The sequence below is a fragment of the Mustela lutreola genome, chromosome 3, assembly GCF_030435805.1.
Source record: "Mustela lutreola isolate mMusLut2 chromosome 3, mMusLut2.pri, whole genome shotgun sequence".
NCBI lineage: Eukaryota > Metazoa > Chordata > Mammalia > Carnivora > Mustelidae > Mustela > Mustela lutreola.
In genome coordinates, this window is record NC_081292.1 from 189,896,116 (window position 1) to 189,923,390 (window position 27,275).

At 35.0% G+C, this 27,275-nt stretch overlaps 1 long non-coding RNA gene across 3 annotated transcripts in view; it reads right to left on the reverse strand.

The window, feature by feature from the left end:
• LOC131828193 (uncharacterized) overlaps window positions 1–27,275 on the reverse strand; it is an 83,776-nt gene that overhangs the window by 40,944 nt on the left and 15,557 nt on the right. For 2 of the 3 annotated variants that reach the window (XR_009352282.1, XR_009352280.1), the window contains one exon: window positions 3,327–3,403. The exons of the other annotated variant lie outside the window; for it this stretch is intronic. This is a non-coding gene — a long non-coding RNA (uncharacterized LOC131828193). The remainder of the gene's footprint in view (window positions 1–3,326; window positions 3,404–27,275) is intronic. 3 annotated transcript variants of the gene reach the window in all.

The window sequence follows — 27,275 nt, forward strand, 5'->3', positions numbered from 1 at the left end:
TTAAACTTCTCACAAAAAGGATCTAACTCTTCTAAAACTTGTGTTTTTCTCTAGAAGATAAATAAAACTTACATAAAACAATCCACGGAAAAGGCAGGGGGGTGAACTGAGCAATGATCAGAAACCCAATCATACTAAGAAAGAGGAAACACAATACAAGGAATGCAGGCCCCCAGTGCAGAAAGGACACCCAACTGGCACGGGAACTGAGAGGTCTTTTCTTATTCTCGTTCTCTTTTACTCTCTGCAATATATCTGATCTAGTCCTTTGTCTGCCAACTATCTCTAATAGGCTGATAATTTTTGTTCCTCCAAACTTTGGGTTATGATTGGATTTGGATCACCATGATGTTGATGCTGAATTCTCAATTGACTAAACTTCTAAGCCTCCAAGCTTAATAAATCAGATTCAGCTTCTGTTTCGCTTAAATACGTTCTATAAAAAAGAGAATCTGATACTCTCAGCTTGGATTCTGAATCCATCCTTGCTCCAAGAGGTAGAATTATCTGGTATAAGCCTGGGACCAGGCTCCTTCTTTTCTCTGGAGAACCCTAACACAGATTTTGTTACTTAAAGCAGTTCTAGAAAAACAGAATCTTAAGGATGAGTTTTCTAAATTGGTTCTGGGGTTTCTGAAATTGCAATTCTGATTAGATCTGAAGAGATGAATGACTCTATTTCCAGTAGTAAAGAGAGCAGTAATAGTTCATAGTATGATGTGACAACAGAAATACAGAAAATATCACCATTGGATATTCCTAATGAAATACTTACAAGATAAAGGTTCTAAGTAACCACATATTTGATAGAAAACTTAGAATATTTTTACCAAACTAATGAGTATTATGAGATTGGTTGACTGCTCCTAATTGCACTGGGTGAATTGGAGAGAGAAAAGGATGAGCTCGGGGATTAAAATTCCCTGCTAGAGCACTGTATAAATGATCTGCAAATTTCTAGGTCTACCCTGAAAGAAACCCTTACCACCTATAGCTGCAGGACTGAGGTTGCTGCAAACTAAACCCAGATTCTCATTCTATGCAAGTCCAGATTACAACACAAATTTAATTCCTAACCTCAGAGGGTGTCTTCTGTTAAAATGAAGGCATGGACTGGAAATGAATGGGATCCTGAAAATTAGCATGGGGATATATGGGAAGATCCTGATGAAGGTGGAGACATTGAACCCCTAAATTCTGTTGAAGTTTCTTTGCCGGTAGAATCAGCCATCCAATCCTTATTTGAGGCAAATAACCCTGCTTTACCTGAGGAAACTGAAATGGCCTTCCCTAAGGAAGATACTCTAAATTCACCTAACGTGAACTTGCCCACCACTCCTCCTTGCTTCTAAATCTAAGCTAACTCAAGCCCCAGCAGACCCAACAAGGTTATATATAAATCATGACCCATGAAGATGTGAGCTATGCTCTAAAAGAACTTTGTAATGCTTCCAACGTACAGAAAACAGAAATCTGGGAATATGTGTGAGAATGGATATTAATTATGTGAGATGGTAGTGCAACATAGAGTTGTATCAGGCCAAATTTATTGATATGGGTCTACTAAGTGGAGATTTGAATTTAACATTACAGTTTTGTGGATGATAAATAATTGTAACAGTTTGGTTCGTTGGCTGAAACATGGACTCAAAAGTGAACTACAATAAATAAAATGACACGTTAAAATTGTCACTTGAATGATAGAGTAGATTTATCATTTAAGACCTAATCCTAATAAATATAAGCTAATAAAAATATAGCCTATAAGGCTACTCATAAACCAAATTCAGTAGACAGTTGGAGGTAGGAAGAAGGAGAAGGATGTCATATGATAACCACCAAGAATTTTAAGGTTAATGTTCTCTGCTGCAGTGTGGAAGATTGAGGCTTGGTTTACCTTACCTTTTGCTCTTACTACATATAATAAAGGAAAATAGAGAAAGAATATCACAATTTTAGAGAGGGTCAACTTCTTATGATGTGGTTTTTCTCCCAACCTACTGTTCTCACCTTTGATCTAAACCATAAGCTATGAAGAATAGAAAAGAAAGTGTTCTCATTTGAAAGTTTAAGATTATAAATCTTCTTTCCTCACTCTGATTATAAATTTCTTGGGAAAAACCCATCATAGACTCTCCCTCTCCATCTCTATGAATCTAAGATGTAGCAGTACTTTTCCTAAACAGTATTCTCCCAAAATATGACATCATTAAAGTTTGCTATAACAACAATAAGAAGAAGAATAATGATTGGGCTATGTTAAGTTACTGGTAAGATCTTTATCTCTACCAAGCAAACATCAAATAGATATGTAATTAATTTTTTCCTGACTATGAAAGTAATTATATACTGGCAAACATATAATTGCCAGTTTATAAGATACAAAGGTAAACCACAGTGTATCAGAATATATAAACAATGTATAACTAAATCCAAGATAAACAAAAAGGAATGAATGCAATTGCTTTCTACTCTTTCTAAAATTACATTATTTATCCAATATTTACTAAATATATACCACCAAATATTTATGTAACAAAATGAGTAAGCTTTGTCATGTAGTAAAGAGTAATTTTCAGAACAGTGAATAGAATTAGACACCTGCTTTTAAGGGTCTCATTTTTTCATTGTTTTCTAATATTTTCTAGACATGAACACACATGGCCAAGATTCCTAGGATCTTGCTAAACCATCCAAATAATTTCTTAAAATTATGCCTGATCTGTATGGAACATATTTTATGCTATCACTATTACTATATGTTCAAAAATTAAGAGAGTTTAAAGTGTGGCAACTTGGGCATTGAGACAGAGGTTAAATACGATTTCACTTAAGCTCAAATGCCTACAATGACTAGGCAGCAAAGTGAGGAAGAATAAAGAAATACAGAAGGCACAGACTGTTAACATGGAGAATGTGGCCAACATTCTAGTTGGAATTTGTCATTTGGGAACTGAGGCCAAGCATCGCCAGACACCCTGAATTTTCAAGAAAGCCAGAAATCCAAATGTCATGTTATTTTAAAGTATCAATAGTGTGCATTTTAACATTCAAAGCTATGTGCGGTGGCTAGATGGGTAGGTGATGGGAACCTGTATATGTCCCAGCTTCAGACCTCTGGCCACTTGCTTGCAATTTCTTAGTCAGACAATACTGAAGATTAATTTCCTATCATACAGCTTCCTTAACTAATGGGAACAGAGTACTACACATCTCAGACACTCAAACATAAAACTGTGAGCTTATTATTCAGCTTATGAAAGTTAATACGGAAAATAAATCCAATTCCTGTTGTAAAATTATGCAAACTAATTGAGCAATATTACCTTACATGTGCAAGAGGATTGGGGTGGGCTTATTTCAATTAGGCAAACACACAGTGCTCCGACAGGCAGAACAATTTCTAAGAAAAATATCGGGAAAAATCCTATATAAGCAATTTGGTTATGATCACAAACTGTTTCAAATCAACATCATCAATCTGTTTTAAATAAGCAATAAACAACTAATTAAAACGAGAATCATAACAGATTCAACAGTTAAAATTCTTGCTGCCAAACCAGCTATTTTTTATCTAGAAATAAATCTTCAGTTGACATATACATAAGTTATAGCTTCTAGGCTTCTATGCACCTGCCTCCCTTTTAGAAAGGAAAAGAAAACATTGTTTAAGTTTTTTTTCACAAGTACAATTATAGGATGCCATCCAGTCAAAAGTCCTGTTAACTTGCTCTCTTAGAAATACTCAGAGGCTCGATTAATAAGGTTGGTGTTATTGTTCATTCTTGTACCCTGTTTGTCTCGGTCATTGTCTCACTCTGGAAATGAAAAGTTTACTCTCACAGGGAGGCTGGCATGACTGTTAACTATATTCAAAGCAAAGTTTAAATATGCAAAAGAATGAACATTTTCCCCAAGTGCAACATTTCCTAAGGCTTCTGAAAATGCCTTCCTGCTTCTAAGGTTCCAGATGAGCCCCTAACACCTAACCCTTTGATTTTCTTTAGCGATTGACTTGGTGTTTATCTATCTATTTAGTTTTTTTATTGAAGTATAATTGATACACAATATGACATTAGTTTTAGGTATATAACACAGTGATTTGACATCTAACCTTCTTACCTCACCCTGTGCCTATATCTTTTGGCCTATGCCTCAAATACAGCATTATTATAGCATTTATTTCAAGTCTTGCCTTTTTTGAATAATTTGTGTATGTGTTTTTCTTCACTGATTAAAACCAGGTACATGAAAAGCAGTAATTTTGTCTTGTTTAATTTTTATCGTTTATCTGCAGAAGATCAACACATCATAGGGTCTTACATGGAATAGTAGATATTCAACAGATATTTACAAATTAATTGAAATACCATGACTTGGAGATTTAGAGATGAAAGTCAACCATCCTTTCCCTAGTACTTTTGTTTTTGATTGGTATCAACAACTGGTAGCAGCTGCCAACTAATAATTTTATAAAATATATATCATATTGTTGAATTATACAAAGAGTTTTTGAGTTTCTCACTTGCCAGCAGACAATACCTCTTAAGAACATGAAAATGAGATATATACATATATTTGCCCTTTAAATGGAGTATAGAAAGTGGTAAGACAAGAGCAATGACTACATTATATGAAAATCTGTTTCTTTCTTTGCTAGAATGCAAATCCTTCAGGATACTGATCATGTCAGTCTCTCCACACTTGTAAAACGAAACACAACACAGGATTTAACAGTTAAGATATGCTCAGTAACTATTAACTACCTGTTAATACAGTAATCAGTGATAACCCAATTTGAATAAAAATGACATCACCACTCTCACAATCATACCCAATAAAACATATAGTAAAGAAATTTCTAGGTAATGAAGATAATAGTAGCTGCCTAAACCCAAGTCTCTCCATACATCGTCCAAAAACTATACAGATCAACAAAAAGAACAAATGAAACCACATGAATTCTATGTTTTCAGCAGAAGTGGAAGACAGTGGGGCACCTGGGTGACTCAGTCAGTTATGTGTCTGCCTGTGGCTCAGGTCATGATCCCAAGATCCTGAGATCAAGCCTTGCATTGGGCTTCTTGCTCAGTAGAGAGCCTGCTTCTACCTCTCCCTCTGCTGCTCCCCCCTGCTTGTGCTCTCTCTCTTTTTGTCAAATAAATAAATGAGATCTTAAAAAAAAAAAAGTGGAAGACAGAGAACATAACAAACTTAGATTAACTAAAAGTAGAAAAATAAATATCAATTTCCACCAGAATCCCTATCACAATTTTTGAACCCCTGTCACAGTCTTTTGTAGGGAGTTAGTGAGATTTGGAAATATAGTCCAAAAGAGAGAAGAGGGGATGGAGATAAAACATACTCCCACAGAGAATTAAAAAAAAAAAAAGAAAGAAAGAAAGAAAGAAACAAAACAAAAAAGGAGTCATACTACATCAGAACAGTAACTTAAAAATTTACATAGTGATGTCAGCAAAAATGACAGAGATGGTACTCCAAGGGCCCATCCCTCCACAGAATTATTGAAAAATGAAACCTAACTATAAGAAACAACTTGGTAAGAATTCTGAAAAAAAGAAGTCATAGGATTTCAAAACATACAGAACCCTTAATCAAGAAAAATACAACTTAAAAAAGGTAAGAAAACTTGACAACACTTTTACTTATTCTTGTCCCACCTGCCTTCACAGCTCAGTGAGACACAGCCCAGACTCAACAGTGAGAGACCTTGGTCCTGGGTTCTAGAGGGAATGGATCAGATCTTATTCTCAGAGAATTGTGTCAGTCTGTTTTAACTTACCTGAGTAGTGGAAGAAAGCATGTTTTGCCTAACTTAGAATGTGCTCAGGAAAGAAAAGAGGCAATGCTGAGGGCTTCCCAGTAAACACTGTAGGCAAATGAGCAAATGAGGCCAACAATAGACATGGAAAGTATGGGGGAAGAAACTGGGGGACAGTCCTAGAGAGAGTCCCTTTGGGAAATGAGCGCATCCAAAAGCACATATGTGTATACTGGAGGGCAAAAATGCATGCTCAGAAAAGACTTGAGAAGACCCTAAGATTTCAACCTCTAGCTATCCTTAAGGCTCAGGTTGAGCACCAAGGTAAGGCTAAAACAAACTGGTAAGGGACCTGACCAAGCACTGAAGGAGATCCAACCTGCAAAGATTAAGAGTTTTATTTTCCTTTTTTTAAAACTTCTTTAATTTTTTTGTCTCTGGGCCTTCAAGAAAGTCTTTGTCAAAATAGTAGCTGAATATATGCTAAAAGAACAGAAAAACAAACTTCAGAGCTCACAATGACAAAAAATACAGACTTTACAAAAGTAGGTTAGAAAGTCACTAAAAAGTAAATATGTACAGCCTACACACAATAAGCAACATAAACCTTGAGGAGGAAAAGAATCTCATTTCTTCAGATACCACATGATTATATTCAAATATCAAGTTGTCAACCAAAAAAGTAGAAAACATACAAAGAAACAAAAAGCGTGGCTGATTCACAGAAGGTAATAGAAACTATCTTTGAGGAAGCAGAATAGGAAGGAAAAATAAAGCTGTCTTTTGTCGCAGAGAGTATGTTCATCCATGTAGAAAATCCAAAGAATTGACAAAACATTCCTGAAATTAATAAGCAATTCGTGTAAAGTTGCAAGATTCAAGGTTAATATACAAGAGTTGATCATGTTTAGCAATAAACAAGTAGAATTTGAAATTAATACAATTTACATTAATATCAAAACATGAAATAGTTGTAAGTCTAACAAAATATGTATAAGAGCTATATGGGGAAAATTACAAAACCCTGATGAAAGAAATCAAAGAACTAAGTAAATGGAGAGATATTCCCTGTTTACAGATAAAACACCTCAATATTGTCAAGATATTAGTTCTTTTCAATTTGATCTACAGATTTAACATAATCACAATAAAAAAAAATCAAGTTACTTTGTAGATATTGACAAACTTAGTATAAAGTTTATATAAAAAGGCAAATGCCCCAGAATAGCCAACATAATATTGAAGAAAAAGAACAAAGTTGGAGAATCCTCAAGGTTCCAGAACTTATTATAAAGTAATTGACTGTGGTATTGCTAAGAGAACAAGAAAATAGATCTATGCAACTTAACAGAAAGTCTGAAATAAACCATATAAACAGAATCAACTGATCTTTTACAAAAGACCAAAGGCAGTACAATGGAGCGAAGATAATCTTTTCAGCAAATAGTGTTGAACAATTGAGCATTCACTTGCAGGAAAAAAAAATAAAAATGAATCTAGACACAGACTTTACACACTTCACAATAATTAACTCAAAATGGATCACAGATTTAAATGTTAAAATACAAAACTATAAAACTCCTAGGAGATAGGATAGGAGAAAATGATGACCTTAGTTATGGAGAAGAATATTCAGATATAATACCAAAAATACAGTTCATGAAAGAAATGACTGAAAAGCTAGACTGTTAAAATTAAAAACTTTTGCTCTGTGAAAGATAATGTCAAGAGGAGAACATAAGTACAGAGAGGCAGAAAATATCATAAAACACATTATCTGATAAAGAACTGTTACCTAAAATATACAAAGAACTCTGAAAACTCAACGATAAGAAAAGGAATAACCCAATTAAAAGAAAGCTGGAAGACCTGAATGGACACTTCACCAAAGGAGATATATATGTAGCAAGGAAGAATATAAAAAGATGCTCCATATCATATGTCATTTGGGAATTGCAAACTAAAACAACAATGAAATACCATTACATGCTCAGAATGGACAAAATCCAAAACACTGATGACAACAAATGTTGGCAAGCATATGGAACAACAGGAACTCTCATCATTCCTTACTAGTAAAGATGCAAGTGGTACAGCCATTTTGGAAGGCAGTTTGGCAATTTCTTACAAAATTAAACATACACTTACCCTATGATCCAGCAATCATTTGTATTTACCCATATGATTAAAAACCTAAGTCCACACAAAACCTAGACACAAGTTTATGGAAGCTGTATTCATCTCAAAAGTTAGAAGCAATGATGTTTCTCAGTAGGTTCACGAATATATAAACTGTAGTTTATCTAGCTAAAGGAATATTATTCAACACTAAATAAATAAATAAGTAAATAATCAAACCATTAAAAGACATGGAAGAACCTTAAATGCATATTACTAAGTGGAAGAGGAAAATCTGAAAAGGCTTCATACTGTATGATTCCAACCAAATGACATTCTGGTAAAGGCAAAACCATGGAGATGGTAAAATGATCAGTAGTTGCCAAGAGTTAGGGGGAAGGGAGGGATGAATAGAGCAGAGAGGATTTGTAGGGCAGTGAAACTACTTTGTATGATACTATAATGGTAGATACATGCTATTATACGTTTGTCAAAAGCCATCAGGAGTGAAACTTATGTCATGATAATAATGTGTTAATGTAGGTTCATGATAGCAACAAATGTATTATTCTCACAGGTGAGACTTTTGATAGTAGGATCAGGAATAAATGGGGCATCTGTGCTTTGTGCTCAATTTTGCTGTAGACATAAAACAGTCCTAAAAATAAAGTCTATTTTTTAAAATGTGGTGGTAAGAGAGGAATAATAATATATAAAATTTTTATGTTCTGAAGAGTAGAAATAATGCAACTAAAAGTCAGTGGTACAAGCAGATATAAAATGGAAATATAATAAGACTACTAGTGTAGTGTAGGCAATAAGAAGCAGCCAAAATATATTATTAAAAACTGACAAAAGACATTAAAATGTTAAATTTAAAAATCAGAGAAATAGGACATAAAGTGTATAATTATAAAGGCAATCACAGAAAAATGCTATAGCCTTAAATATAAAAAAATTTATATTTATGAAATATAAATATATTGTTCTCTTTAAAACAGAGAGTTTAAAATATTCATATAAAAGTTCAATTCAAGACAAAAGTGAATATATTAAAAGAGAACAATTTGTTCTCAATTGTTAAAAATCACAATAAAGTTGAAACAGTTGTTAGTGTACACCAAACAACACAGTGACCATGGTTAAGAAGTAAAAACTGCAGAAGATGATAAGAAACATACATGAGAGACTATGGACTCTGAAAAACAATCTGAGGGGTTTGAAGTGTGGGGGGGTGAGAGGTTGGGGGAACCAGGTGGTAGGTATTAGAGAGGGCACGGATTGCATGGAGCACTGGGTGTGATGCAAAAATAATGAATCCTGTTATGCTGAAAATAAATAAAAGAAGAAGAAAAAAAAGAGACATACATTAGTAGAAGATTTTAACATACTGTTTTAAAAAAATATTTTATTTATTTGAGAAAGAAAGAGAGAAAAACAGTGGAGGGGCAGAGGGAAAAAGAAAGACTCTCAAGCAGATTCTGCACTAAGCATGGAGCCCAGTGTGGGGCTCTAGCTCATAACCCTAAGATCATGACCTGAACTGAAATCAAGAGCTGGATGTTTAACTGATTAAGCCACCCAGGGGCCCCTGACATACTACTTTTAATACCAGAACAAGTTAAGGGCACAAAACATAAGCATGAATATAGAATGTAAACAATATAATCAATAACCTAGATTGTGTGTGTATTGTATGTATCTGAACTTTATACCTTTGGGACACCTGGGTGGCTCAGTTGGTTAAGTGCCTGCTGGCTCCGGTCATGATCCTAGGGTCCTGCGAATCAACTCCCACATTGGGCTCCTTGCTCAGCCAGAAACCTGCTTTTTCCTCTGCCTGCCACTCCTCCTGCTTGTTCCCTCTTTCTCTCTGACAAATAAATAAAATCTTTCAACTTTATACCTTTACAGCAGAGAAAAATCCTTTTTAACAACACAGGAAATATTCACAAATTTTTATTATATATGCTGCTATAAAGAAAGCACCAATGAATTCCATAAACTAGAAATATTACAAATACTCTGTTCTAAACAAAATAAAACTAGAAATTAATAACAAAAGTTTTACAGTCCTTTCTATATAGAAATTAAAAAAAAAAACTGAACAACTCTTGCAAAGGCAAAAACAAACCAGAATGATAAGATTTCTCAAAAGTAATAATAATGACAATTTTATGTATTATAACCTCTGAGCTATACTGAAAACAGTAATCAGATGAAAATTCATAAACTGAAACTCATGTCAATTAAAATAGAAAAACAAACTAAATAAATTAAATTCTCCAATTAAAGGCAAGAAAACAACAATAAAATAAACCAAAGAAAACCACAGGAAAGAAATAATAAAATGCAAAAATTAATGAGTGAAAACAGTACTGTTCAATAGAATTTTCACATGTCTATACATACGAAAATTAATAAAAAGCAATAAAAAGGAGCAAACAACTTATATATGCAATGATATGGATGAATGTAAAAAACATTAGGTTACCTGAAAGAAGCCAGACACAAAATAAAAGGGAACTCTAATCTATAGATGTAGGCAGCAGGTCATTGTTTGCCTGGGTTTGAGTGTGATGCTAGAGATTCACTGCAAAGGGCATGAGGAAATTTTTTGGAGTGATGGAACTGTTCTATAATTTGATGGTATGGTGGTTGCATGGATATTCATACTTACCAGAACTCACTGAATTGCACTCTAAAAATGAATGCATTTATATATGTAAATTACACCTCAATTTGATTTAACAAAAGAATCCATGTATCTATGCTGATACAAATATAATAAACAAAGAGAAGTGAAGCAGATCTCTTCCTTATAGTAGAATCCAGCTGACTAATGTAGCAACAATGGTGAAGTTACAAAAGAATATAAGGAATTTCCACACTGTTTTCCAAAGTGGCTGAACCAACTTGCATTCCCACCAACAGTGTAAGAGGGTTCCTCTTTCTCCACATCCTCTCCAACACTTGTTGTTTCCTGTCTTGTTGACTGTGGCCATTCTAACTGGTATAAGGTAGTATCTCAATGTGGTTTTGATTTGAATCTCCCTAATGTACGTGTTGAGTTTGAAGAGTTCTTTATAGATCTTGGATATCAGCCCTTTGTCTGTAGTGTCATTTGCAAATATCTTCTCCCATTCCGTGGGTTGCCTCTTTGTTTTCTTGACTGTTTCCTTTGCTGTGCAGAAACTTGATCTTGAAAAAGATATTGTCCACTTATACATTGGAGTATTATGCCTCCATCAGAAAGGATGAATACCCAACTTTTGTAGCAACATGGACGAGACTGGAAGAGATTATGCTGAGTGAAATAAGTCAAGCAGAGAGAGTCAACTATCATATGGTTTCACTTAATTGTGGAGCATAAGAAAAACATGGAGGACTTTGGGAGATGGAGAGAATTGAGTTGGGGGAAATTGGAGAAGGAGACAAACCATGAGTCAATTATAGTGAGTCAATTATATAAGAATCATCTTTGGATGACAAAACTAGTGGTTGAAAGGTTGATGAAAAGCAAACTGTTTACATAGTTCTAAAGTATCTTCCAAGTTACTTGGTAATTACAAAGAAGACAAAAAAAAAAAAAAAAAAAAACCACTTTCTGAAGGAGAAACTAAGCAAAGTCCACTTTAACCTAGTGTTCAAAGTTAATATCACTAGTAATGGGACAAATCAACATCATATACCTGCTGATATGCCGCACTAAGGACATATCACACCTGTAACACATGTGTTTAGATCTTATAAAAATATCAAACATTAAAAAGATAATACACAACTGTTTTTAGAAACATTAATTTCTTAAAAGCAAACATTTCATATAAAAACTGATATAAAGCACTAAAGTGTATTAAAGTACTGGTTTAATAGAGATGGAATATCTTGCCTTCCTCACCAGATACATGTCCCCTAAATAAACATATATTCCTCATTGCTCAAAAGATTTTTATATTCCTCATATATTGTATCTAATCATGTGGGAATATCAAACTCATTGAGCTCAATTCTACAAAATACCTAAATTTTACTCTTAAGAAATAATAAGGCTCATGAAAGACAAATATTCAAAACTGTTCCAGATTAAAGTAATATGACAACCAAACTTAATGTGTGATTCTGGATCCTAAACCAGATCCATATTTGGACATATATTCATAACATATACATATGTTATATGTACATATATTCATAACATATACTTAGATATATGTTACACTGAAGACAATTGGTAAAATTTTTATGAAGTCTGTAGATTCAATAATATTATACCAATATAATATTCTTGAGTTTGGTCATCATTCTCTAGTATATAAGAGTGCTCTTATCAGTAAGTAATGTACATTAAAGTATTTTAGGATAAAGTGGCATCATACCTGTAACATACTATCAAAGGGCTCAGGAAAAGTAATTGTGTGTGTATGTGTGTTTGTGTCTGTACCTATTTATTCTGAAAATGATGAAGCAAATGTGGTAAATGTTAGCAATTGAGGAGTCTGGGTAAAGAGTAAATGAGAATTGTTTGAATTGTTGCAATTGTTCTAAAAGTTTGAAATTATTTCAAAATAAAAAGTTACAAAAACTAAAAAAAAAACCCACATATTAAGTATGTAGTAATAAATGGTATAATATTAGTTTGGAGACTATGCATATGCAGTAGGTTGTAAGAATGACCCATTCTGATAAACCATTTCCTTCTTAGACATAATAAAAAAATGTAAATAGAATGGATCCTTTTCCAATGCCTACTGTTCTCTGTGACTCATTGAGAAAGAATGTTGAGAATTTCAAGGCAGTATTTGACCTATTCTCTCTTCCTTATTCTTCTCTTCTAAAGCCACATTTTGATATTGTCTCGTGAGATTCTCTTGAGGTTTGAGTTACTACTGTCCTTTTTATTTCAGTATAATAGAACCCTCATCAATTCATGGTAAAATACAGGATCATGAAATCTCTAAACAGAGAAGTTTCTATTTAAGACAGTTGATTTCTAGATAGGCATCTCAATTTGAGGTACTACAAGGGAACAGTTTATATTATTATTTCAGTAATATATGTTGAATTTCTGACATAAACCTATATAAATATAATAAAGTATCTAACATTAAATATAAAACAAGTATATATTTTTAGCATTAACTGCCTAAAACTAAACCAATTGTTATAAAACCTGGTAACATGCTATATATAACAGTAGCAGCTTAATACAGAGAAAAATAATACATGTCTTTCTCACCAGTTATATATGCTAATAATCTAAGGATCTTTAAACTATACTCAAAATTATCATCATCTGTCTCAAAAATTTCATTGTCAATTTGATTTTCCTGAATGTCCCTAAAATCATTTGGATGATGAGTTCTGGGACTGGAGAAGAGTCTGTGGCTGTCATTTCCTCTTCAATAATTTCTTATTTTATAGACAGTTAAATACTTGAAGTAAGTAAGCAATAGCATCTCCAGTAATAATTTCAGCTAACTGTTGTGAAAATTCTTCAGTGTATCTATTTGTAGCTTCTCCCTAGACTTTGCCGCTCTTCTGGTCAGAATTTCTAAGATCATCAAATACTCATCCTCACAATAACTAAACAAAGCAAAAGACTTCTTTGTTGGAAGACAGAGATTCAGCTAGCTTAACTATGCATCCATGGAAAGTTATGTTTTCCATATGATCACATGACTCATCATGTTATCTTATCACCATTTATTTAATTGATCAGAATCAGTTAACTTCATTAACTTCATTAGACACCGGTTTAGTCCCCACATTGGTACTTTCAATTGGCAGTTGTAAATACAATTTATGAACATCACTGCAGAAGCATTCATGTAGCAGTCATCTGCTCTGATTTACTAGCAATTATCAATGGTAGGATAAGAAAGTTTACATCAAAAATGACTGTGCATTAAGAAAAAATATTATGATAAATAATCAATCCACCAGTATTACTAGTATTTATTGGTTCTCTTAATTACATATAGTCTTAGATCAGCTGGATTCTAACGGGGCTTTCAAAAAAAAAATGAGAAACACTGCACATAATACATTTCAAACAAACCCTGCATCTTCACAAGACTGCCATTTTGTCAATAATTTTCCAGTAGAAACTTCTAGAAAATGGAGACTATGAGCAAAGAACTAAGCACTTACAAGGTTAACACAGAAGCAGTTCCAAAAGGTTTATATTTGAGATAATACTTAAGAGCATAATACCAATCTGTCTGGGTTCAAAATCTATCTCAATCAGTTATTTGTCATGTAGCCCTTGGGTTAGCAGGCTAGTTCCCTGACCTCACTGAGACACAGTTTCTCTATCTGCATATTAGGAATATCAATGCCTCATAAGGCTGTTGTTTTTTTATAGGAATTAAACCCCATATAACTTTTTTTTACTTGTTTAGGTTTTCTTCCTTTTTTCTAACCACAGAAGCAATAACAGAGTAAGAAGGGAGGTAATAATAATATAAACTCCCATCGAGAGTTTAGGCTCTAGTGTTATAAATACCTGATTTCAAAACCTGGCCCTGACACTTACTATTGACAGGATTCTGGGCACATTGCTTTATCTCACTCTTCTAATTTGTATAATATACATACATAAAACATAGTTAGTGGGAACACTGACATAATAAATATTCAATAGAAAGTCATTTCAAAAAATACATTTTACTCTTAGAAATTTTGTATGCCAAACAAGTAATCGATCATAGTATGAAATCAATATGGTATAAAAAAATAACTACTGAAGAATTGATTATAAAGCATTTTGCCAAATGATTTGTAATGATGGTAGCACAGGTCTGCAGTCCCTTAACTAAAATTCTTGGGCCACATTTCAAAATTCAGAATTACTCAGATCTTAGAAAGGTAATATACAGCATAGCCTGCATATTTCATACCTCCAGCAAGGTCTGAGGCAGCACCCCATAATTAAGCATATTAATATTCTGTAGAGAAATGTATGAATATTCAAATTAAGTACAGCTTTAAAAAGATTGTAAGTCACCTCAGCTCAGTTTAGGTCAGAGTTTGCCACCAAGTGACTTGAAAGAAATCTTTTAGTTTTCTGAGATTTAGAATTTCAGAATGGTAAATGGGGAATCTTGGATGTGTATTTGCATACCTACTAACAGAGCTGGACATACAGAGAATTCTTATGTACCTTTAACAGGGTGATTGCCCAATAAGAGAAAATTTTCATCAAAACATTCTTATCTCTTCAAAGTCAAATTTGCACATCACCCATGGTAAGTTTAGTGTCAGCTATGAATTCATGTGTTTTCTAGAACAAAAAGTATTTGGTAGGACTAAAAAAGGGGCCACTACTTCCCCAGCAAGTTGCCTTATTAGGAGATCTATAATAGTTTCTATGTCCAAATTGAGTTCCTATTAGGATATTCAGTAATTTTGCTTCAGTTCTTCCCGGGTTCTCAAAAAACAAAGCAATATAGAAGTAAAAAAGCTTTCATTAAAAAAGAAGGAGAAAAGCAGAGAGAAGGAGGGAGAAAAAGAAAAAAAAAGGTGTCATCTACCCAGATTTATTGGGACATTTGCAAGTCAGAATTTACTCCCATGATAATGAGTATTTCATAAAAGCTCTGTCTTAATTATTATATGTGATTCTTTTTAATATTATGAGTATAATCCAAAACTGTGTAAATTTTATCTTTATCAAGAAACACATATCCAAGGGGCTCCTGGGTGGCTCAATGGGTTAAGCCTCTGCCTTCAGCTCAGGTCACGATCTCAGGGTCCTGGGATCCAATACCTCATTGGACCCTCTGCTCAGCAGGGAGCCTCCTTCTCCCTCTCTCTCTGCCTACTTGTGATCTCTGTCAAATAAATAAACAAAATCTTAAAAAAAAAAAAAAACAAAAGAAACACATATTCAAATAATTTTTTTAGATGTCACTGGTATGAAGAGTCTTCAGAAAATGTTTTAAACAAAAGATCAATAAATAAAGACACTTTTTTTGTTTTGTTTTTCTGAATTTCCCCTAATTACTTAACTCTCCATGTATTTAATTAAGACAAAAAATGAGTAAAATGCTTTGATTGTCTGGGTGAAAGTTTTCATAATTATGCTGACCATTATTATTAATAATTACAACAGTAATTCAGTGTAACTTAATTTGGCATGCATTAAAATCAATGACAAAACCACATACTGATCCTGCAAAAATGTTATTTTTAATCAATTGCAATTTCCTTGTCAGCAAATTTACTTTTATATTTGGCATACATACATTGAAAGCTATGGATATTTGAAGCCCAGAAGCCCAAAGTTAAAATAATATAGTCCAATAGGCATTTTAAAAAGTGAAAATCATTTCTATTCATAAACAGATAGTATAGCATCACTATCTAAGAATCCCATATTCTAGGGCACCTGGGTGGCTCAGTGGGTTAAAGCCTCTGCTTTCGGCTCAGGTCATGATCCCAGAGTCCTGGGATTGAGCCCCACATCGGGCTCTCTGCTCAGTGGGGAGCCTGCTTCTCCCTCTCCCTCCGCCTGCCTCTCTGTCTACTTGTGATCTGTCTGTAAAATAAATAAAATCTTTAAAAAAATAAAAAATAAAATAAAAATAAATAAATAAAAATCCTATATTCTAATTTGGCCAGTCACTTTAAGAAAGATAATCAGGAGCACCTGGGTGGCTTGGTCAGTTAACTGTCTGCCTTTGGCTCATGTCATGATCCCAAGGTCCTGGGATCGAGCCCTCCTAAGGCTCCCTTCTCATGGGGAAGCCTGCTTCTCCGTATCCTACTCCCCCTGCTTCTGTTCCCTCTCTCACTGAGTCTCTCTCTGTCAAATAAATAAAATCTAAAAAAAAAAAAAGAAAAAAAAATTTTAAAGATAATCAATGAAGAAAGATAAGTATTGGGGAAAACATTATTTTTCAAACAAAGAGTTTTCCAGATGCCACATAGTATTCCTGCCGATCCATCTATATAGGGTTTTTACTGTCACCTTCTAGGGTAAATCAGAGCCATGGAAGACCAGTAAATTCTCTGTTTCTGACATTCTGTCTACTTGATAGCTTAAAAATCCATCAGATGGACTCAAGTGCTTTAAAAATAACAACAACAACAACAACAAAGCTGCTTTGTTTTCAAAGTCTCCTGCTTTACCCACTACATCCCGTAAGAGTCATTACTAGGAACCATGTTCCATTCCTTTAAATAGGCTTCACCAGAGCAAAGTTTCAAACTCAGTGAGAGAAGAGCATGCTACTACCACTAGTCAAACTGAGCAGGCTGGGAAGCACTTTTTTATCATACTTAAAGCTGAGAAACAAAGCTTATCTTTTCCCAAACCAAAATAAATCACTCGATGTCCAGTTTGATGCTAACTACAAAAGATTTTACAAAACAAGTCAAGGACTTCTTTGGGTTTGCTGAAGGAAAGGAAGAAACATTTAGTTCTTGTGAGTGCCAATTGCAGATGATTAATGAATTGACAGAAACGAACAGGAAAGGGAGTAAATCAACACAGAAACATGTAGTCCAGATGTCAAAAGAAGGAGCAAATGGGCCATTTGTTGTGATGTTTATGGAGGATTTTCCCAGGGAAGTTTACAAAGTACCACGACTACAAGTACAAGAGGTACGGAAACTCTTCCATTCACCTACAGGGAGGATCTGTGTTCCTGCTGGATACAGGTAAAGGTATCGTCCTTATACACTTGCTGATCTCGTTGGAGGAAGTGAGGTGGTGTCTGGAGAATGTCTTCATTCTCTCTAGTTTTTGGGAGCAGATGAACAGATCTGAGACTGCACACACACACACACACACACACACACACACACACACATATATATATATATATATTCAGGGAAAGTTGAGGGGAGAGGGGCCAGGAGGAATTCTAGAAGCTGAAACAGAGTGAGCAGAATATAAGCCATCTTAAAATGAAGGGAAGAACATGAGAAGAAAATCTGCATCTCTTTATCAAAGATTCAAAGTTTTGTAGGAATGTTAGTATGAAAGTCATAGGACCATATTCTCTATTGAACATAAATAGGGACTTCTTAGGCCCCAGCAGGCAAGAATCTCTATTTTTACACATATAGGTGAAATACTTTTGAGGAAAAGAAAGAAGACTGTATTCATACCAGTCATTACAAACCACCAGTACTGGTCTGGCTAACCAACATTACCAGTCAACAGCGTTGTTCTGCAGAGACAGGTCAGAAGGTCAAAAAGACAGCAAACACTTACCTAGCACACAAACTATGTGTTCCTCTGTCTCAGGAGAGTGAAAAATACCTCCAAAAGAAGTTTGGATTGGTACCTTAATGCAAGAGTATTTAATGTGGGGTCCACAAACACTATTCAAGAAAGCCAAAAATCCAATCCTCTCCCCGCCACACACATAGTATACTTTGTTAATCTGTGTGCATTATTCTGAGAATCTTATAGCTTCCATCAAATTCTCAAATGATCCTTAAAGTGTTAGTAACCACCAATGTAATACCCTACTGATAGGCCAGTAGGAGATAGAACATACTAAAAGGATGAATAAAGCAGTGACCATCCATTTAGCTAAACCCAAGAAGAGGGTTTAGTTCATGGAATTCGTGTGTGTGTGTGCATGTGTTTGTGTATTCGAGGAAAGAAAAATTGAGGCAGAGTCAAAAACATCCTTGTATTATACTGTTAATATTAATAATCACACAATTCTTATCAGTTTTATATCAGAATAAAGAAATTTAGCAAGTAAAAGGAAGAATGTCAAAGAGAACAGAACAAGGAGAACATGTTTGGTAGAGTATTTATTTGCTGACTCATCAAAATGTCTTTAAGTAGAAAATTGAAGGAAAGAGAGAAAGCTGTTTTATCAAGTCTATAAGGGATACCAGGGTAAGCATTGGAAGAGAAATTTAAACACTGAACTGTGGGGACACAGAGTTGTGCAAATGTCCTTGTTTTACAGAAATTGAATAATTACTGAAGAGCTCATATTTTGCTCCTTTTTCACTCAAATGATGTACAATGAGCTAAGCTACTCAAAAATCAAAGTTTTCCTCATGAAATGTTCATGTGAGATTCTTCTATACAGTAAGAGGACAATAACCTTGCATTGAAAAGCTTGCTAGGATTTAAGTCAGCTTACAAAAAATAGTATAATAGTCACATGAGACAGAAAGTAGATTTAATAAAATTCTATCTTGCTTTTATCTTTTAAAAAATACACAATGATTTTCAACATAGAAAGAGTAGGAATACACGTTATCAGAGATAATTAAAATCAAATATGATATGGATGAGAAGATAATTTTCTTTTGGAAAAATAAAATCTAGGAGACAGAAAGAACTTGTAGGGAAGGTTAATCATTTTTTGAATCTTCAAATTACAGAAACATTCAGGAGAGTATTACAATACTAAACACTATCAAAAATCTTGATTTTAAGAAAGAAGAGATTATTGAATACTGTATGTCCTGACTGTTTACACTGGCATTGTTCCCTGGCCAAAGTTCAGAACAAGTTATTATACAAATGGATTATGAGTACATAGAAAAGAAAGTGGGGTTACTAATGACCATCGTGAGTTCATGGGAAGTGATGCTGAGGGGAATCGTCCTCCCTTGGGACAGAACTTGCTAGTGCCCCCCTGAAGACTTCAAACCTTCAAGCAGACTTTGATGTTTTCTGATCCATATTTCTTACCAATGAATGTGAGTGAATGCCCAAAAATTTCAGAAGAAAAATATCTGATTGCATTGGAAAGAATGAGAGCAGTTATGATAGTTAAAAGATTGAAAAGCACAGATAAGCCGTGGGAACCTGGAAGCAACATAAACCAGACAGAACAATATAAACCAGATAGCTGTCAAAACAAGCAAACAGGAAATAAATGCAGTTTAGGTTACATAAAATAATGTAATAAGCTAGAGAACGATGGACACCTGAGAAATAGATATGATTAGTGAAAAAGAACATATTCGTCATGACAAGGCAATCTTTCTCACACTCTGCCTTGCAGGGCTAAGCTAGGAGAATGGATATAATTATCTACCAAGTTCCTTGGTTCTGTGACCTTTCAACTTTCATACTGGAGGCTTTGTAACCCCTAGATTTGGACTCTAAAACAGAGATTACAAACTCAGCAATCCAGAGTAAGACAGCAAGAATGATGGGGATGCTGGCAAAGCAGAGTGTCAGATTCCTTCTGCTCCAGCCTATTGTTGTCAGCAATAAAACAGGTCCAAGTGGTCAGATTTTCCAGTTGCTCAACAGAGGCCAGAAATCTACATTTTTAAATATGCAATCTACTGATTTCTTACAATATTGGCAATTAATTTAATATTTAAAACTATTAAAATAAAATAAAAAATATTTTTAAAATAATTGTGTAAATGATAGAAAAAACATGAATGGGTAATATATACATTAACAAGTTGCTCTAGATATTCTCCATTATGAGAGATGTAAAGAGCTCTAGGCAGAGCCTCCACTAAGCCTTTATGTGAGTGCTACCTTTTTAAAAAATATTTTGTTTATTTATTTGAGAGAGAGTGTGTGCTAGTGAGAGACCACAAGCAGGGGAGCAGACTCCCCATTGAGGAGGGAGCCCAATGGAGAGCTCAATCCTAGGACCCTGGCATCATTACCTGAGCCAGAAGCAAACATTTAACCCACTAAGCCATTCAGGTGCCACTACAGATTCTTTAAGTTTTTATTTAAATTCCAATTAGTCAATATACAGTGCGATAACATCAGTGCTACTTTGAATTTATTCTTGAGTCTCACAATCTCTTTCTTTTCATGAGACAAACATCTGGTGTGTCCTGACTCTACCGACCTTACTCCTATCCTGGTTCTCAGATCCCGTGGAGCTGCTCTATCTCTTACTCTTCATGCTGCCTAAACTCCTTCCTGAGACTTGAACTTTCCTGAACCTGAATGTCTGGAGATGTTCTCTATCATAGTGTCATCTCTGTGTCCCACAGATGGACATTCCTCTCACTTCCAGGTGGGCACCATTGCATATTTGTACCAAACAATTCTCTATCCACTTAGTTATTCTGCTACCTGGAACATGGATTAGGGTCACTTGGTAATGTTGGTCAAGTTGTACAAGGTACACTTTTCATGTCACGGTCTCCCTCTATTTGTAGTTTATTCTAACAATTTTTTTTGGCAGAAGGGAGGGGAAGTAAACTGTAATGGGGTGAGAAGTCTCTTTCTAATTCACACAAAGGCATCCTTTGGGATTGATGTGGACTTGTCTACTATTGCAAACCCTACTTCCCCATAGATTTTATTGTACAGTGTGTTAAATTTGGATTGGCTATAATTAATGAAATGAATTCAAACTGGCTCTAGCAATATTTTTAAAAATACATAATAATAACAGGAAATCCCAGAAGGAATTCAGAATATGACAAAATAATCTAAGTATACTATAAATACATGAGACCACCACTGACATGACTGGGGGGAAAGGTGCTAATCCAAGTAACTTTGGAAATGAGCAGTCTATAAGACTAAAGGCAAAACAAACTGTACATAAGGACTATACTCTAGTTTATAAAATAATTTTCCATTGGGGATACAGGTTTACCATTCTGATATTAAAATGCATGTGTAATGAAATTGAATAATTAAATAAATGCATGGCAGATGGGAGAGCCAGATTTTTCACTGTTAGAATAAAACATTATAAGTAATCAAAGGAAAGAAGATAGAATGATCCATGTTGTAATGGATTTAGAGGTGGACACATCAGTATAAATTCATATTCTGCTTAATACAGATACAGATGATTTTATACAGAAATATTTGTAGAAATGTGCATGTACATGGGCTAGTATATACACATGCCTCTTTGCTCTGACAGCTGGAAGGGCCTGGAAACAGTGATATCCCATCAGTAATGTGCACATCTAGTACCCAGATGTTAGTTTCTAATACTATACCCCCCCAAAAAGGAACTAGGGTTCCTTAGAGAAATGACCGATTCTAGGACTGGGGCAGGAAATGTGCAACATGAACCTGAAACATCTCATAGTACCAGAAAGCACAAAAATTCCTCACCCAATTCCTCAACTTGATAAAATCTATCTATGAAAAACCCACAGTGAATATCATCCTCAATGGGGAAAAGCTGACAGCCTTCCCTTTGAGATCAGGAACACAAGAAGGATGTCCACTCTCACCACTGTCGTTCAACATGGTACTAAAAGTCCTAGCAACAGTAGACAACAAAAATAAAAGGTATTCAATTGGGAATGAAGAAGTCAAACTCTCTCTCTTTACAGATGACATGACACTTTATATGGAAAACTCGAAGACTCCACCCCCATACTATAAGAACTCATACAGCAATTCAGTAATGTGGCAGGACACAAAATCAATGTACAGAAATCTTTTGCTTTCTTATACACTAACAACAAAAACATAGAAAGGGAAATTAGAGAATTAATTCCATTTACTGTAGCACTAAGAACCATAAGATACCTGGGAATAGACCTAACCAAAGAAGTAAAGTATCTTTACTCAAGAAACTACAGAACACTCATGAAAGAAATTGAAGAAGACACAAAAAGATGAAAGAGCATTTCATGCTCATGGATCAGAAGAATAAACATTGTTAAAATGTCCAAACTAAAATTTTTATTTAAAAAAACAAACACATGATTCTAAGTATATAGGAATAGATTACTAAAGGCAAAGGAAACATTTGAACAATCTGATCAAGAAAAGCATAACGAAGTAGAGCTTAGGAGACTTCAGTATAGGAGTTTCTGACTTCATCTGGTTTACGTCCAATAATATAATTCAGCCACCAACCTCTGCCTTTCTCTTGTCAGAATTCCTAATTCCCAGGAGAATAAACCTGACCAGTTTGCATAGGTTAGATAACCAACAGACTTAAGTGGCTATAGCTCAGAGAGTAGTAGTGTAATGACATGTCTTCCTTCGGTATATTGTCAACAGATCATAGAAATAGGGAATGCATGGTTCAGTTATCCAGTAGTCCATTCTTCAAGGAGACTTGAAAGGAGGCTTTACAAACAGAACTGGGCTGAGCAACACCAAGATAGAAGGATAAAGGAAAGCAATTAGCATTTCAATTCTACCATTTTTGGTTAGTATATCACTTAAAGTTCAGGGTAAGTGCTATAACAATAAACATTTTTTTAAAAAAATCCACCCATTTAACAAAATGTAAGTTTATTTTTCTCCCACATAACAATCCCAATATGATTAGTCCAAATCTGGTGGGTGGCTCTTCCACTCTCAACATTTAGCTTTCAACTCTAGACTTGAGGCAGTTTTTATTTTTTTGCTGCCATTTCCTAGCTGGCATGGAAGGGTTAAAAAGAATAAAGAGAAAGAAGCTAGAAGCAGGGGGAGGAGGAAGGAGAGGAGGAAGAGAAATTGCACATATCACTTCCGTTCATTCCCTACCTCACCCCCACTCCCTACCAAAATATTTATTCTATCTATTAGTAAGAATAATATTAGTGAGGCCATGCCTCACTGCCAAAGGCTAGGCAGTACAGTCCTTAGCTATACAGCCATGTGCCAGCTAAAACTTACAGAATTCTATTATAGAAAGAAAGAGGATTAATACTGGGGATCATTACTTAGACCTTCCATGGACAATAATCAAACTTTTACTCCCATGTATGTTTTCCATACTGATTAATTCACCTTACTAATATTTTATGAATCTCTACCACCTTTGTTTAAAAGATACCCAGTGAAAACTTCCATTTTATTCTAGTACTTTTATAGGCTCTATGATTAGCCTATTACTATATAATTTGAGTTGGGATGATTTAATCTACAGCACTATAATCTGTGGCTACAAGTTACAGGTAATTGCCACAGGTGTTAGGGCTGCTCTCCAAAGATGACACGTAAGAAACTTCTGGGACAAGGAGTCAATTCATTGCCTTGTTAGTTAGGCCAGTTTGAGTTGGGCTTTCTATTACTGGTTGGATCATTCATATTGATTAAGAATTTTTTCATCTATCCTATCAGTTACCTCTGGAGTTTAAGAAGGACAGTATTCCCTTGAACAGCATCTTGTCAGAGACACCTAAATTGACAGAGGACTGTCAAATCCTAGTTGGCTAGTATGCCTGAGAATTTGAAGGGCTCATGAAGAAGCCTGGAAAACACCCCCATGAGAAATAACTTTGACATGAAGACAAAGTTTGCATTTGTTGACTTGTTCTTTTGACTTTTCTTATCTTCTATGCCAGGAACCTCACAGCTTTTGCTGGAATTGATGCTGTCACAATGATCAGAAAGTTAAACTATGAAAAGATTATATGAATGATTTTATGTGATATATAGAGAGATTTGTTCTAAATAAACTTGTGCAAGTTTATGACTTTGAATTATGCTTTGAAATGCTATCACATACTCTCTTGATGCCAACGTGCACCCTCAAGTCAGTAGGTCCTTCTTAGATTTCCAAGAAAGCCATGTCTATAGTCTGTGGCATGGAATGAGGGGTAAGGGGGTATGGGAATGAATAGGCTTTCAAGTCAGGGTGTCAGTCAAAGGTTAAAATCAAATTTAAAAAAAACAAGAAACAACAAAAATATACAGAAGGTCAGAAAGAAAGGTTTGGGAAGGAAAAGGAAAAGCCAAGCCAAAATGCCTAACTGTACTTGACTAAACCATGTTTTAATTCAGATGAGGTGAGAGTGTGGTCAATTCCTAGCAACATTTAGTTCCTATGCCCTTTCATGAGACTGGATTACAAGTTTCTATAAGAAGAAGGACCACAATTTTACATTTCTTTTTAACATCCTCTCCTGACCTGACTGCACTGCTGAGCTTCCACATTCCTCACACAAAAATTACTTGTTGATGAATGTATTTTGTTCTGACAATCCAAAATTGAACAATTTCTTCTATCATAAAGACTACCTGATGATTTATTTTACTTTTTTCCCCCCTACTTTTCAGTAATTTATGGGCTATAGTTGAGATGCATCCAATAGAAAACCAGTGCTTATAATTGCAAAATCCACCTGAATGAGAAAAATTAAAAACAAAAGCACTAATTAAATTTAATTAGGTTAGACAGAGTAGACTGATCATCCCCTTTCATTTACTGAAGTATATGAGCTTGAGGAAATGGTAACTCATTAAGCATTTTGCATCGCACTTCACTGATAGCTAACAGATACGATTTCCTCCATATCATGACTGTAACAGGAAAATTTTAAAAAAGATAATAAAAAGAACTGAGAAAGAACTGAAACTTGAAATAAGATTTCCTGGAGGTTAAGAGAAATGACCGTGTCACTTACAAATAGACATAAGGACCTTAGAGTGATGCATTCTTCCCCTCTTTAACATCTAGAAAATTTTGTACTTAGCAGTGGGGAAAAGATACAGAAGAGATTAAGATGTGACTTTTTTTCCCTTCAGATCAGATTTATAAATTCATCACACAGGTTCTTCTCGGGAGTTTGGTAAAAAGGTCAAATACAGCTACATAGTCGACTAGTTTGTATCACTGTGTGTGTGCCTGTGTGTGTGTGCGTGCACCTGTGTGTGTGTGTGTGTATTTGTGTGTATATACACATTGTTTGGGTGCCAGCAACAAAACATGACTCTGGCTACATTAAGAAAAATGTGAGGGAAAAAACGTATCAGACTGCTCCTAAAATTAAATGGAAAGCGAAGAAAATATCTAGCTTAGAAACTGGCAGAAACCAGAGGTATTCCACAGCCCACAGAGCAGGCAATTCTCCATGGTCTCTTCACAAAAGAATGAGTTCTAACAATCTTCTGTCTTTATATCACTCAAATCAACATTCAAATCCCAGAGGAAAAAAGTCCGGTGGACCTAGCTTAGTCCCATTAGAAAGGCCAGGACACCTTGTGGAATGGCCAAGTTGCATACAGTAAGAAGACAAGTAAACTCCACCACCACCACTGCCACCACCACCACCACACACACACACACACACACACACACACACACACACCTCCAAAATTTGGGATCCTATCACTAAAATAATATCATTTCATTTAAAAAGGACAGACATCCACTGCAATCACTCAAGTCTGAATCAGTCCCTAGCCCCCAAATGGTGGATCGCCTAGCAATGAGCATAAAATCCAAGCGGGATCAACCAGGGTCCTTCAGAGACTGTAGGTACCTAAGACTGCTTCCTGTGGGGTTTTAGTCTGAATGATGCACGTGTAGAACAGTCACAGCCTCTAAACTTCTCCTGACATGAGGAGAAAGACTTTCTACAGTAAGGAGGACAGGCCACAAAGGGAAACAAAAAGACAGGAAGAAAAGGGGAGTAGAAGAAACTGAAAACTATCTTACATCATGTGAGTTTCTGACACTGACGTGACCATAGACTTGCCAGCTTTTTACAGCTCCCATTTGTAGTGGGAGGAGGGGGGTGTTAGGATTAAAGTACTTTGAGCAGAGATTCTGTCACTTGTTCCCGTAAGAAATCTAACTAATAATCCACTTTCTAAAAATAGCTATTCCCAAACACTAGTCACTTTAGACATCCTACCTACTTATGGCTTTCCCAGTTTTTGTAGATGTTCTTACTAAGTGATACCAAAAATAAAAAAAAAGGAAAAAAAAGTCTCTCATGTGAAACCTCCAACTTTTTGGACCATTCTCATACTAGTGTGTGCTCAAATCTATTCTATCCACTCTTGTTCTTCTCTTTGGTACAACCTCGAAGGGAAAATTGCCAACCTCCTTTCTCAAACTAAAGTTCTCTTCATTCATTCATTCTTCAGTAAACACACATTGCATATTTGTTACTACTCATGGGACAATGACTTTGGCTTTGGAGATAGAAGAAGAATTAAGACCAGTCCCTACTCTCAAGAAACCCACAGCCTAGTCAAGCACGTAAAACATAGAAATGGGGAATTGATTGTTATTTGTATTAAATGTATTAATGTATTACTGTATTAAATGTAGTAAAAGGGCATGTGGGAAACAAAGACAGTTCTTTAACCAAACATGCAATAGGAGGAAGAAGTAATATCTAGAAAGACCTGATAGAAGAGAGACATGTTAAAGGTAGGAGATGAGGAAATAAAAAGAACATTCCCAACACAGAAACCCAGTCTAGAAAGTATAGAGAAAGCAGCAGCATGGTATCCACAGTGAACCATAGTCCCAAGTGAGTGACAAAGCAAAGTTGAATCAGACGGCCAAGAAATGAGACCCATTAAATGAATATAACTGAGGGTCTAGCACATGAAAGGCCATGATTGAGGATTTGAACAAAAACATGACATGATAAAATTTATGCTTTATAAGATCACTCTGGATGCTCTGTGAAGTAAGGCTCTAGAGGGGTAAGGGCTAAAGTAGATAAATAAGTCAAGAGGATAATTCTGGAATTC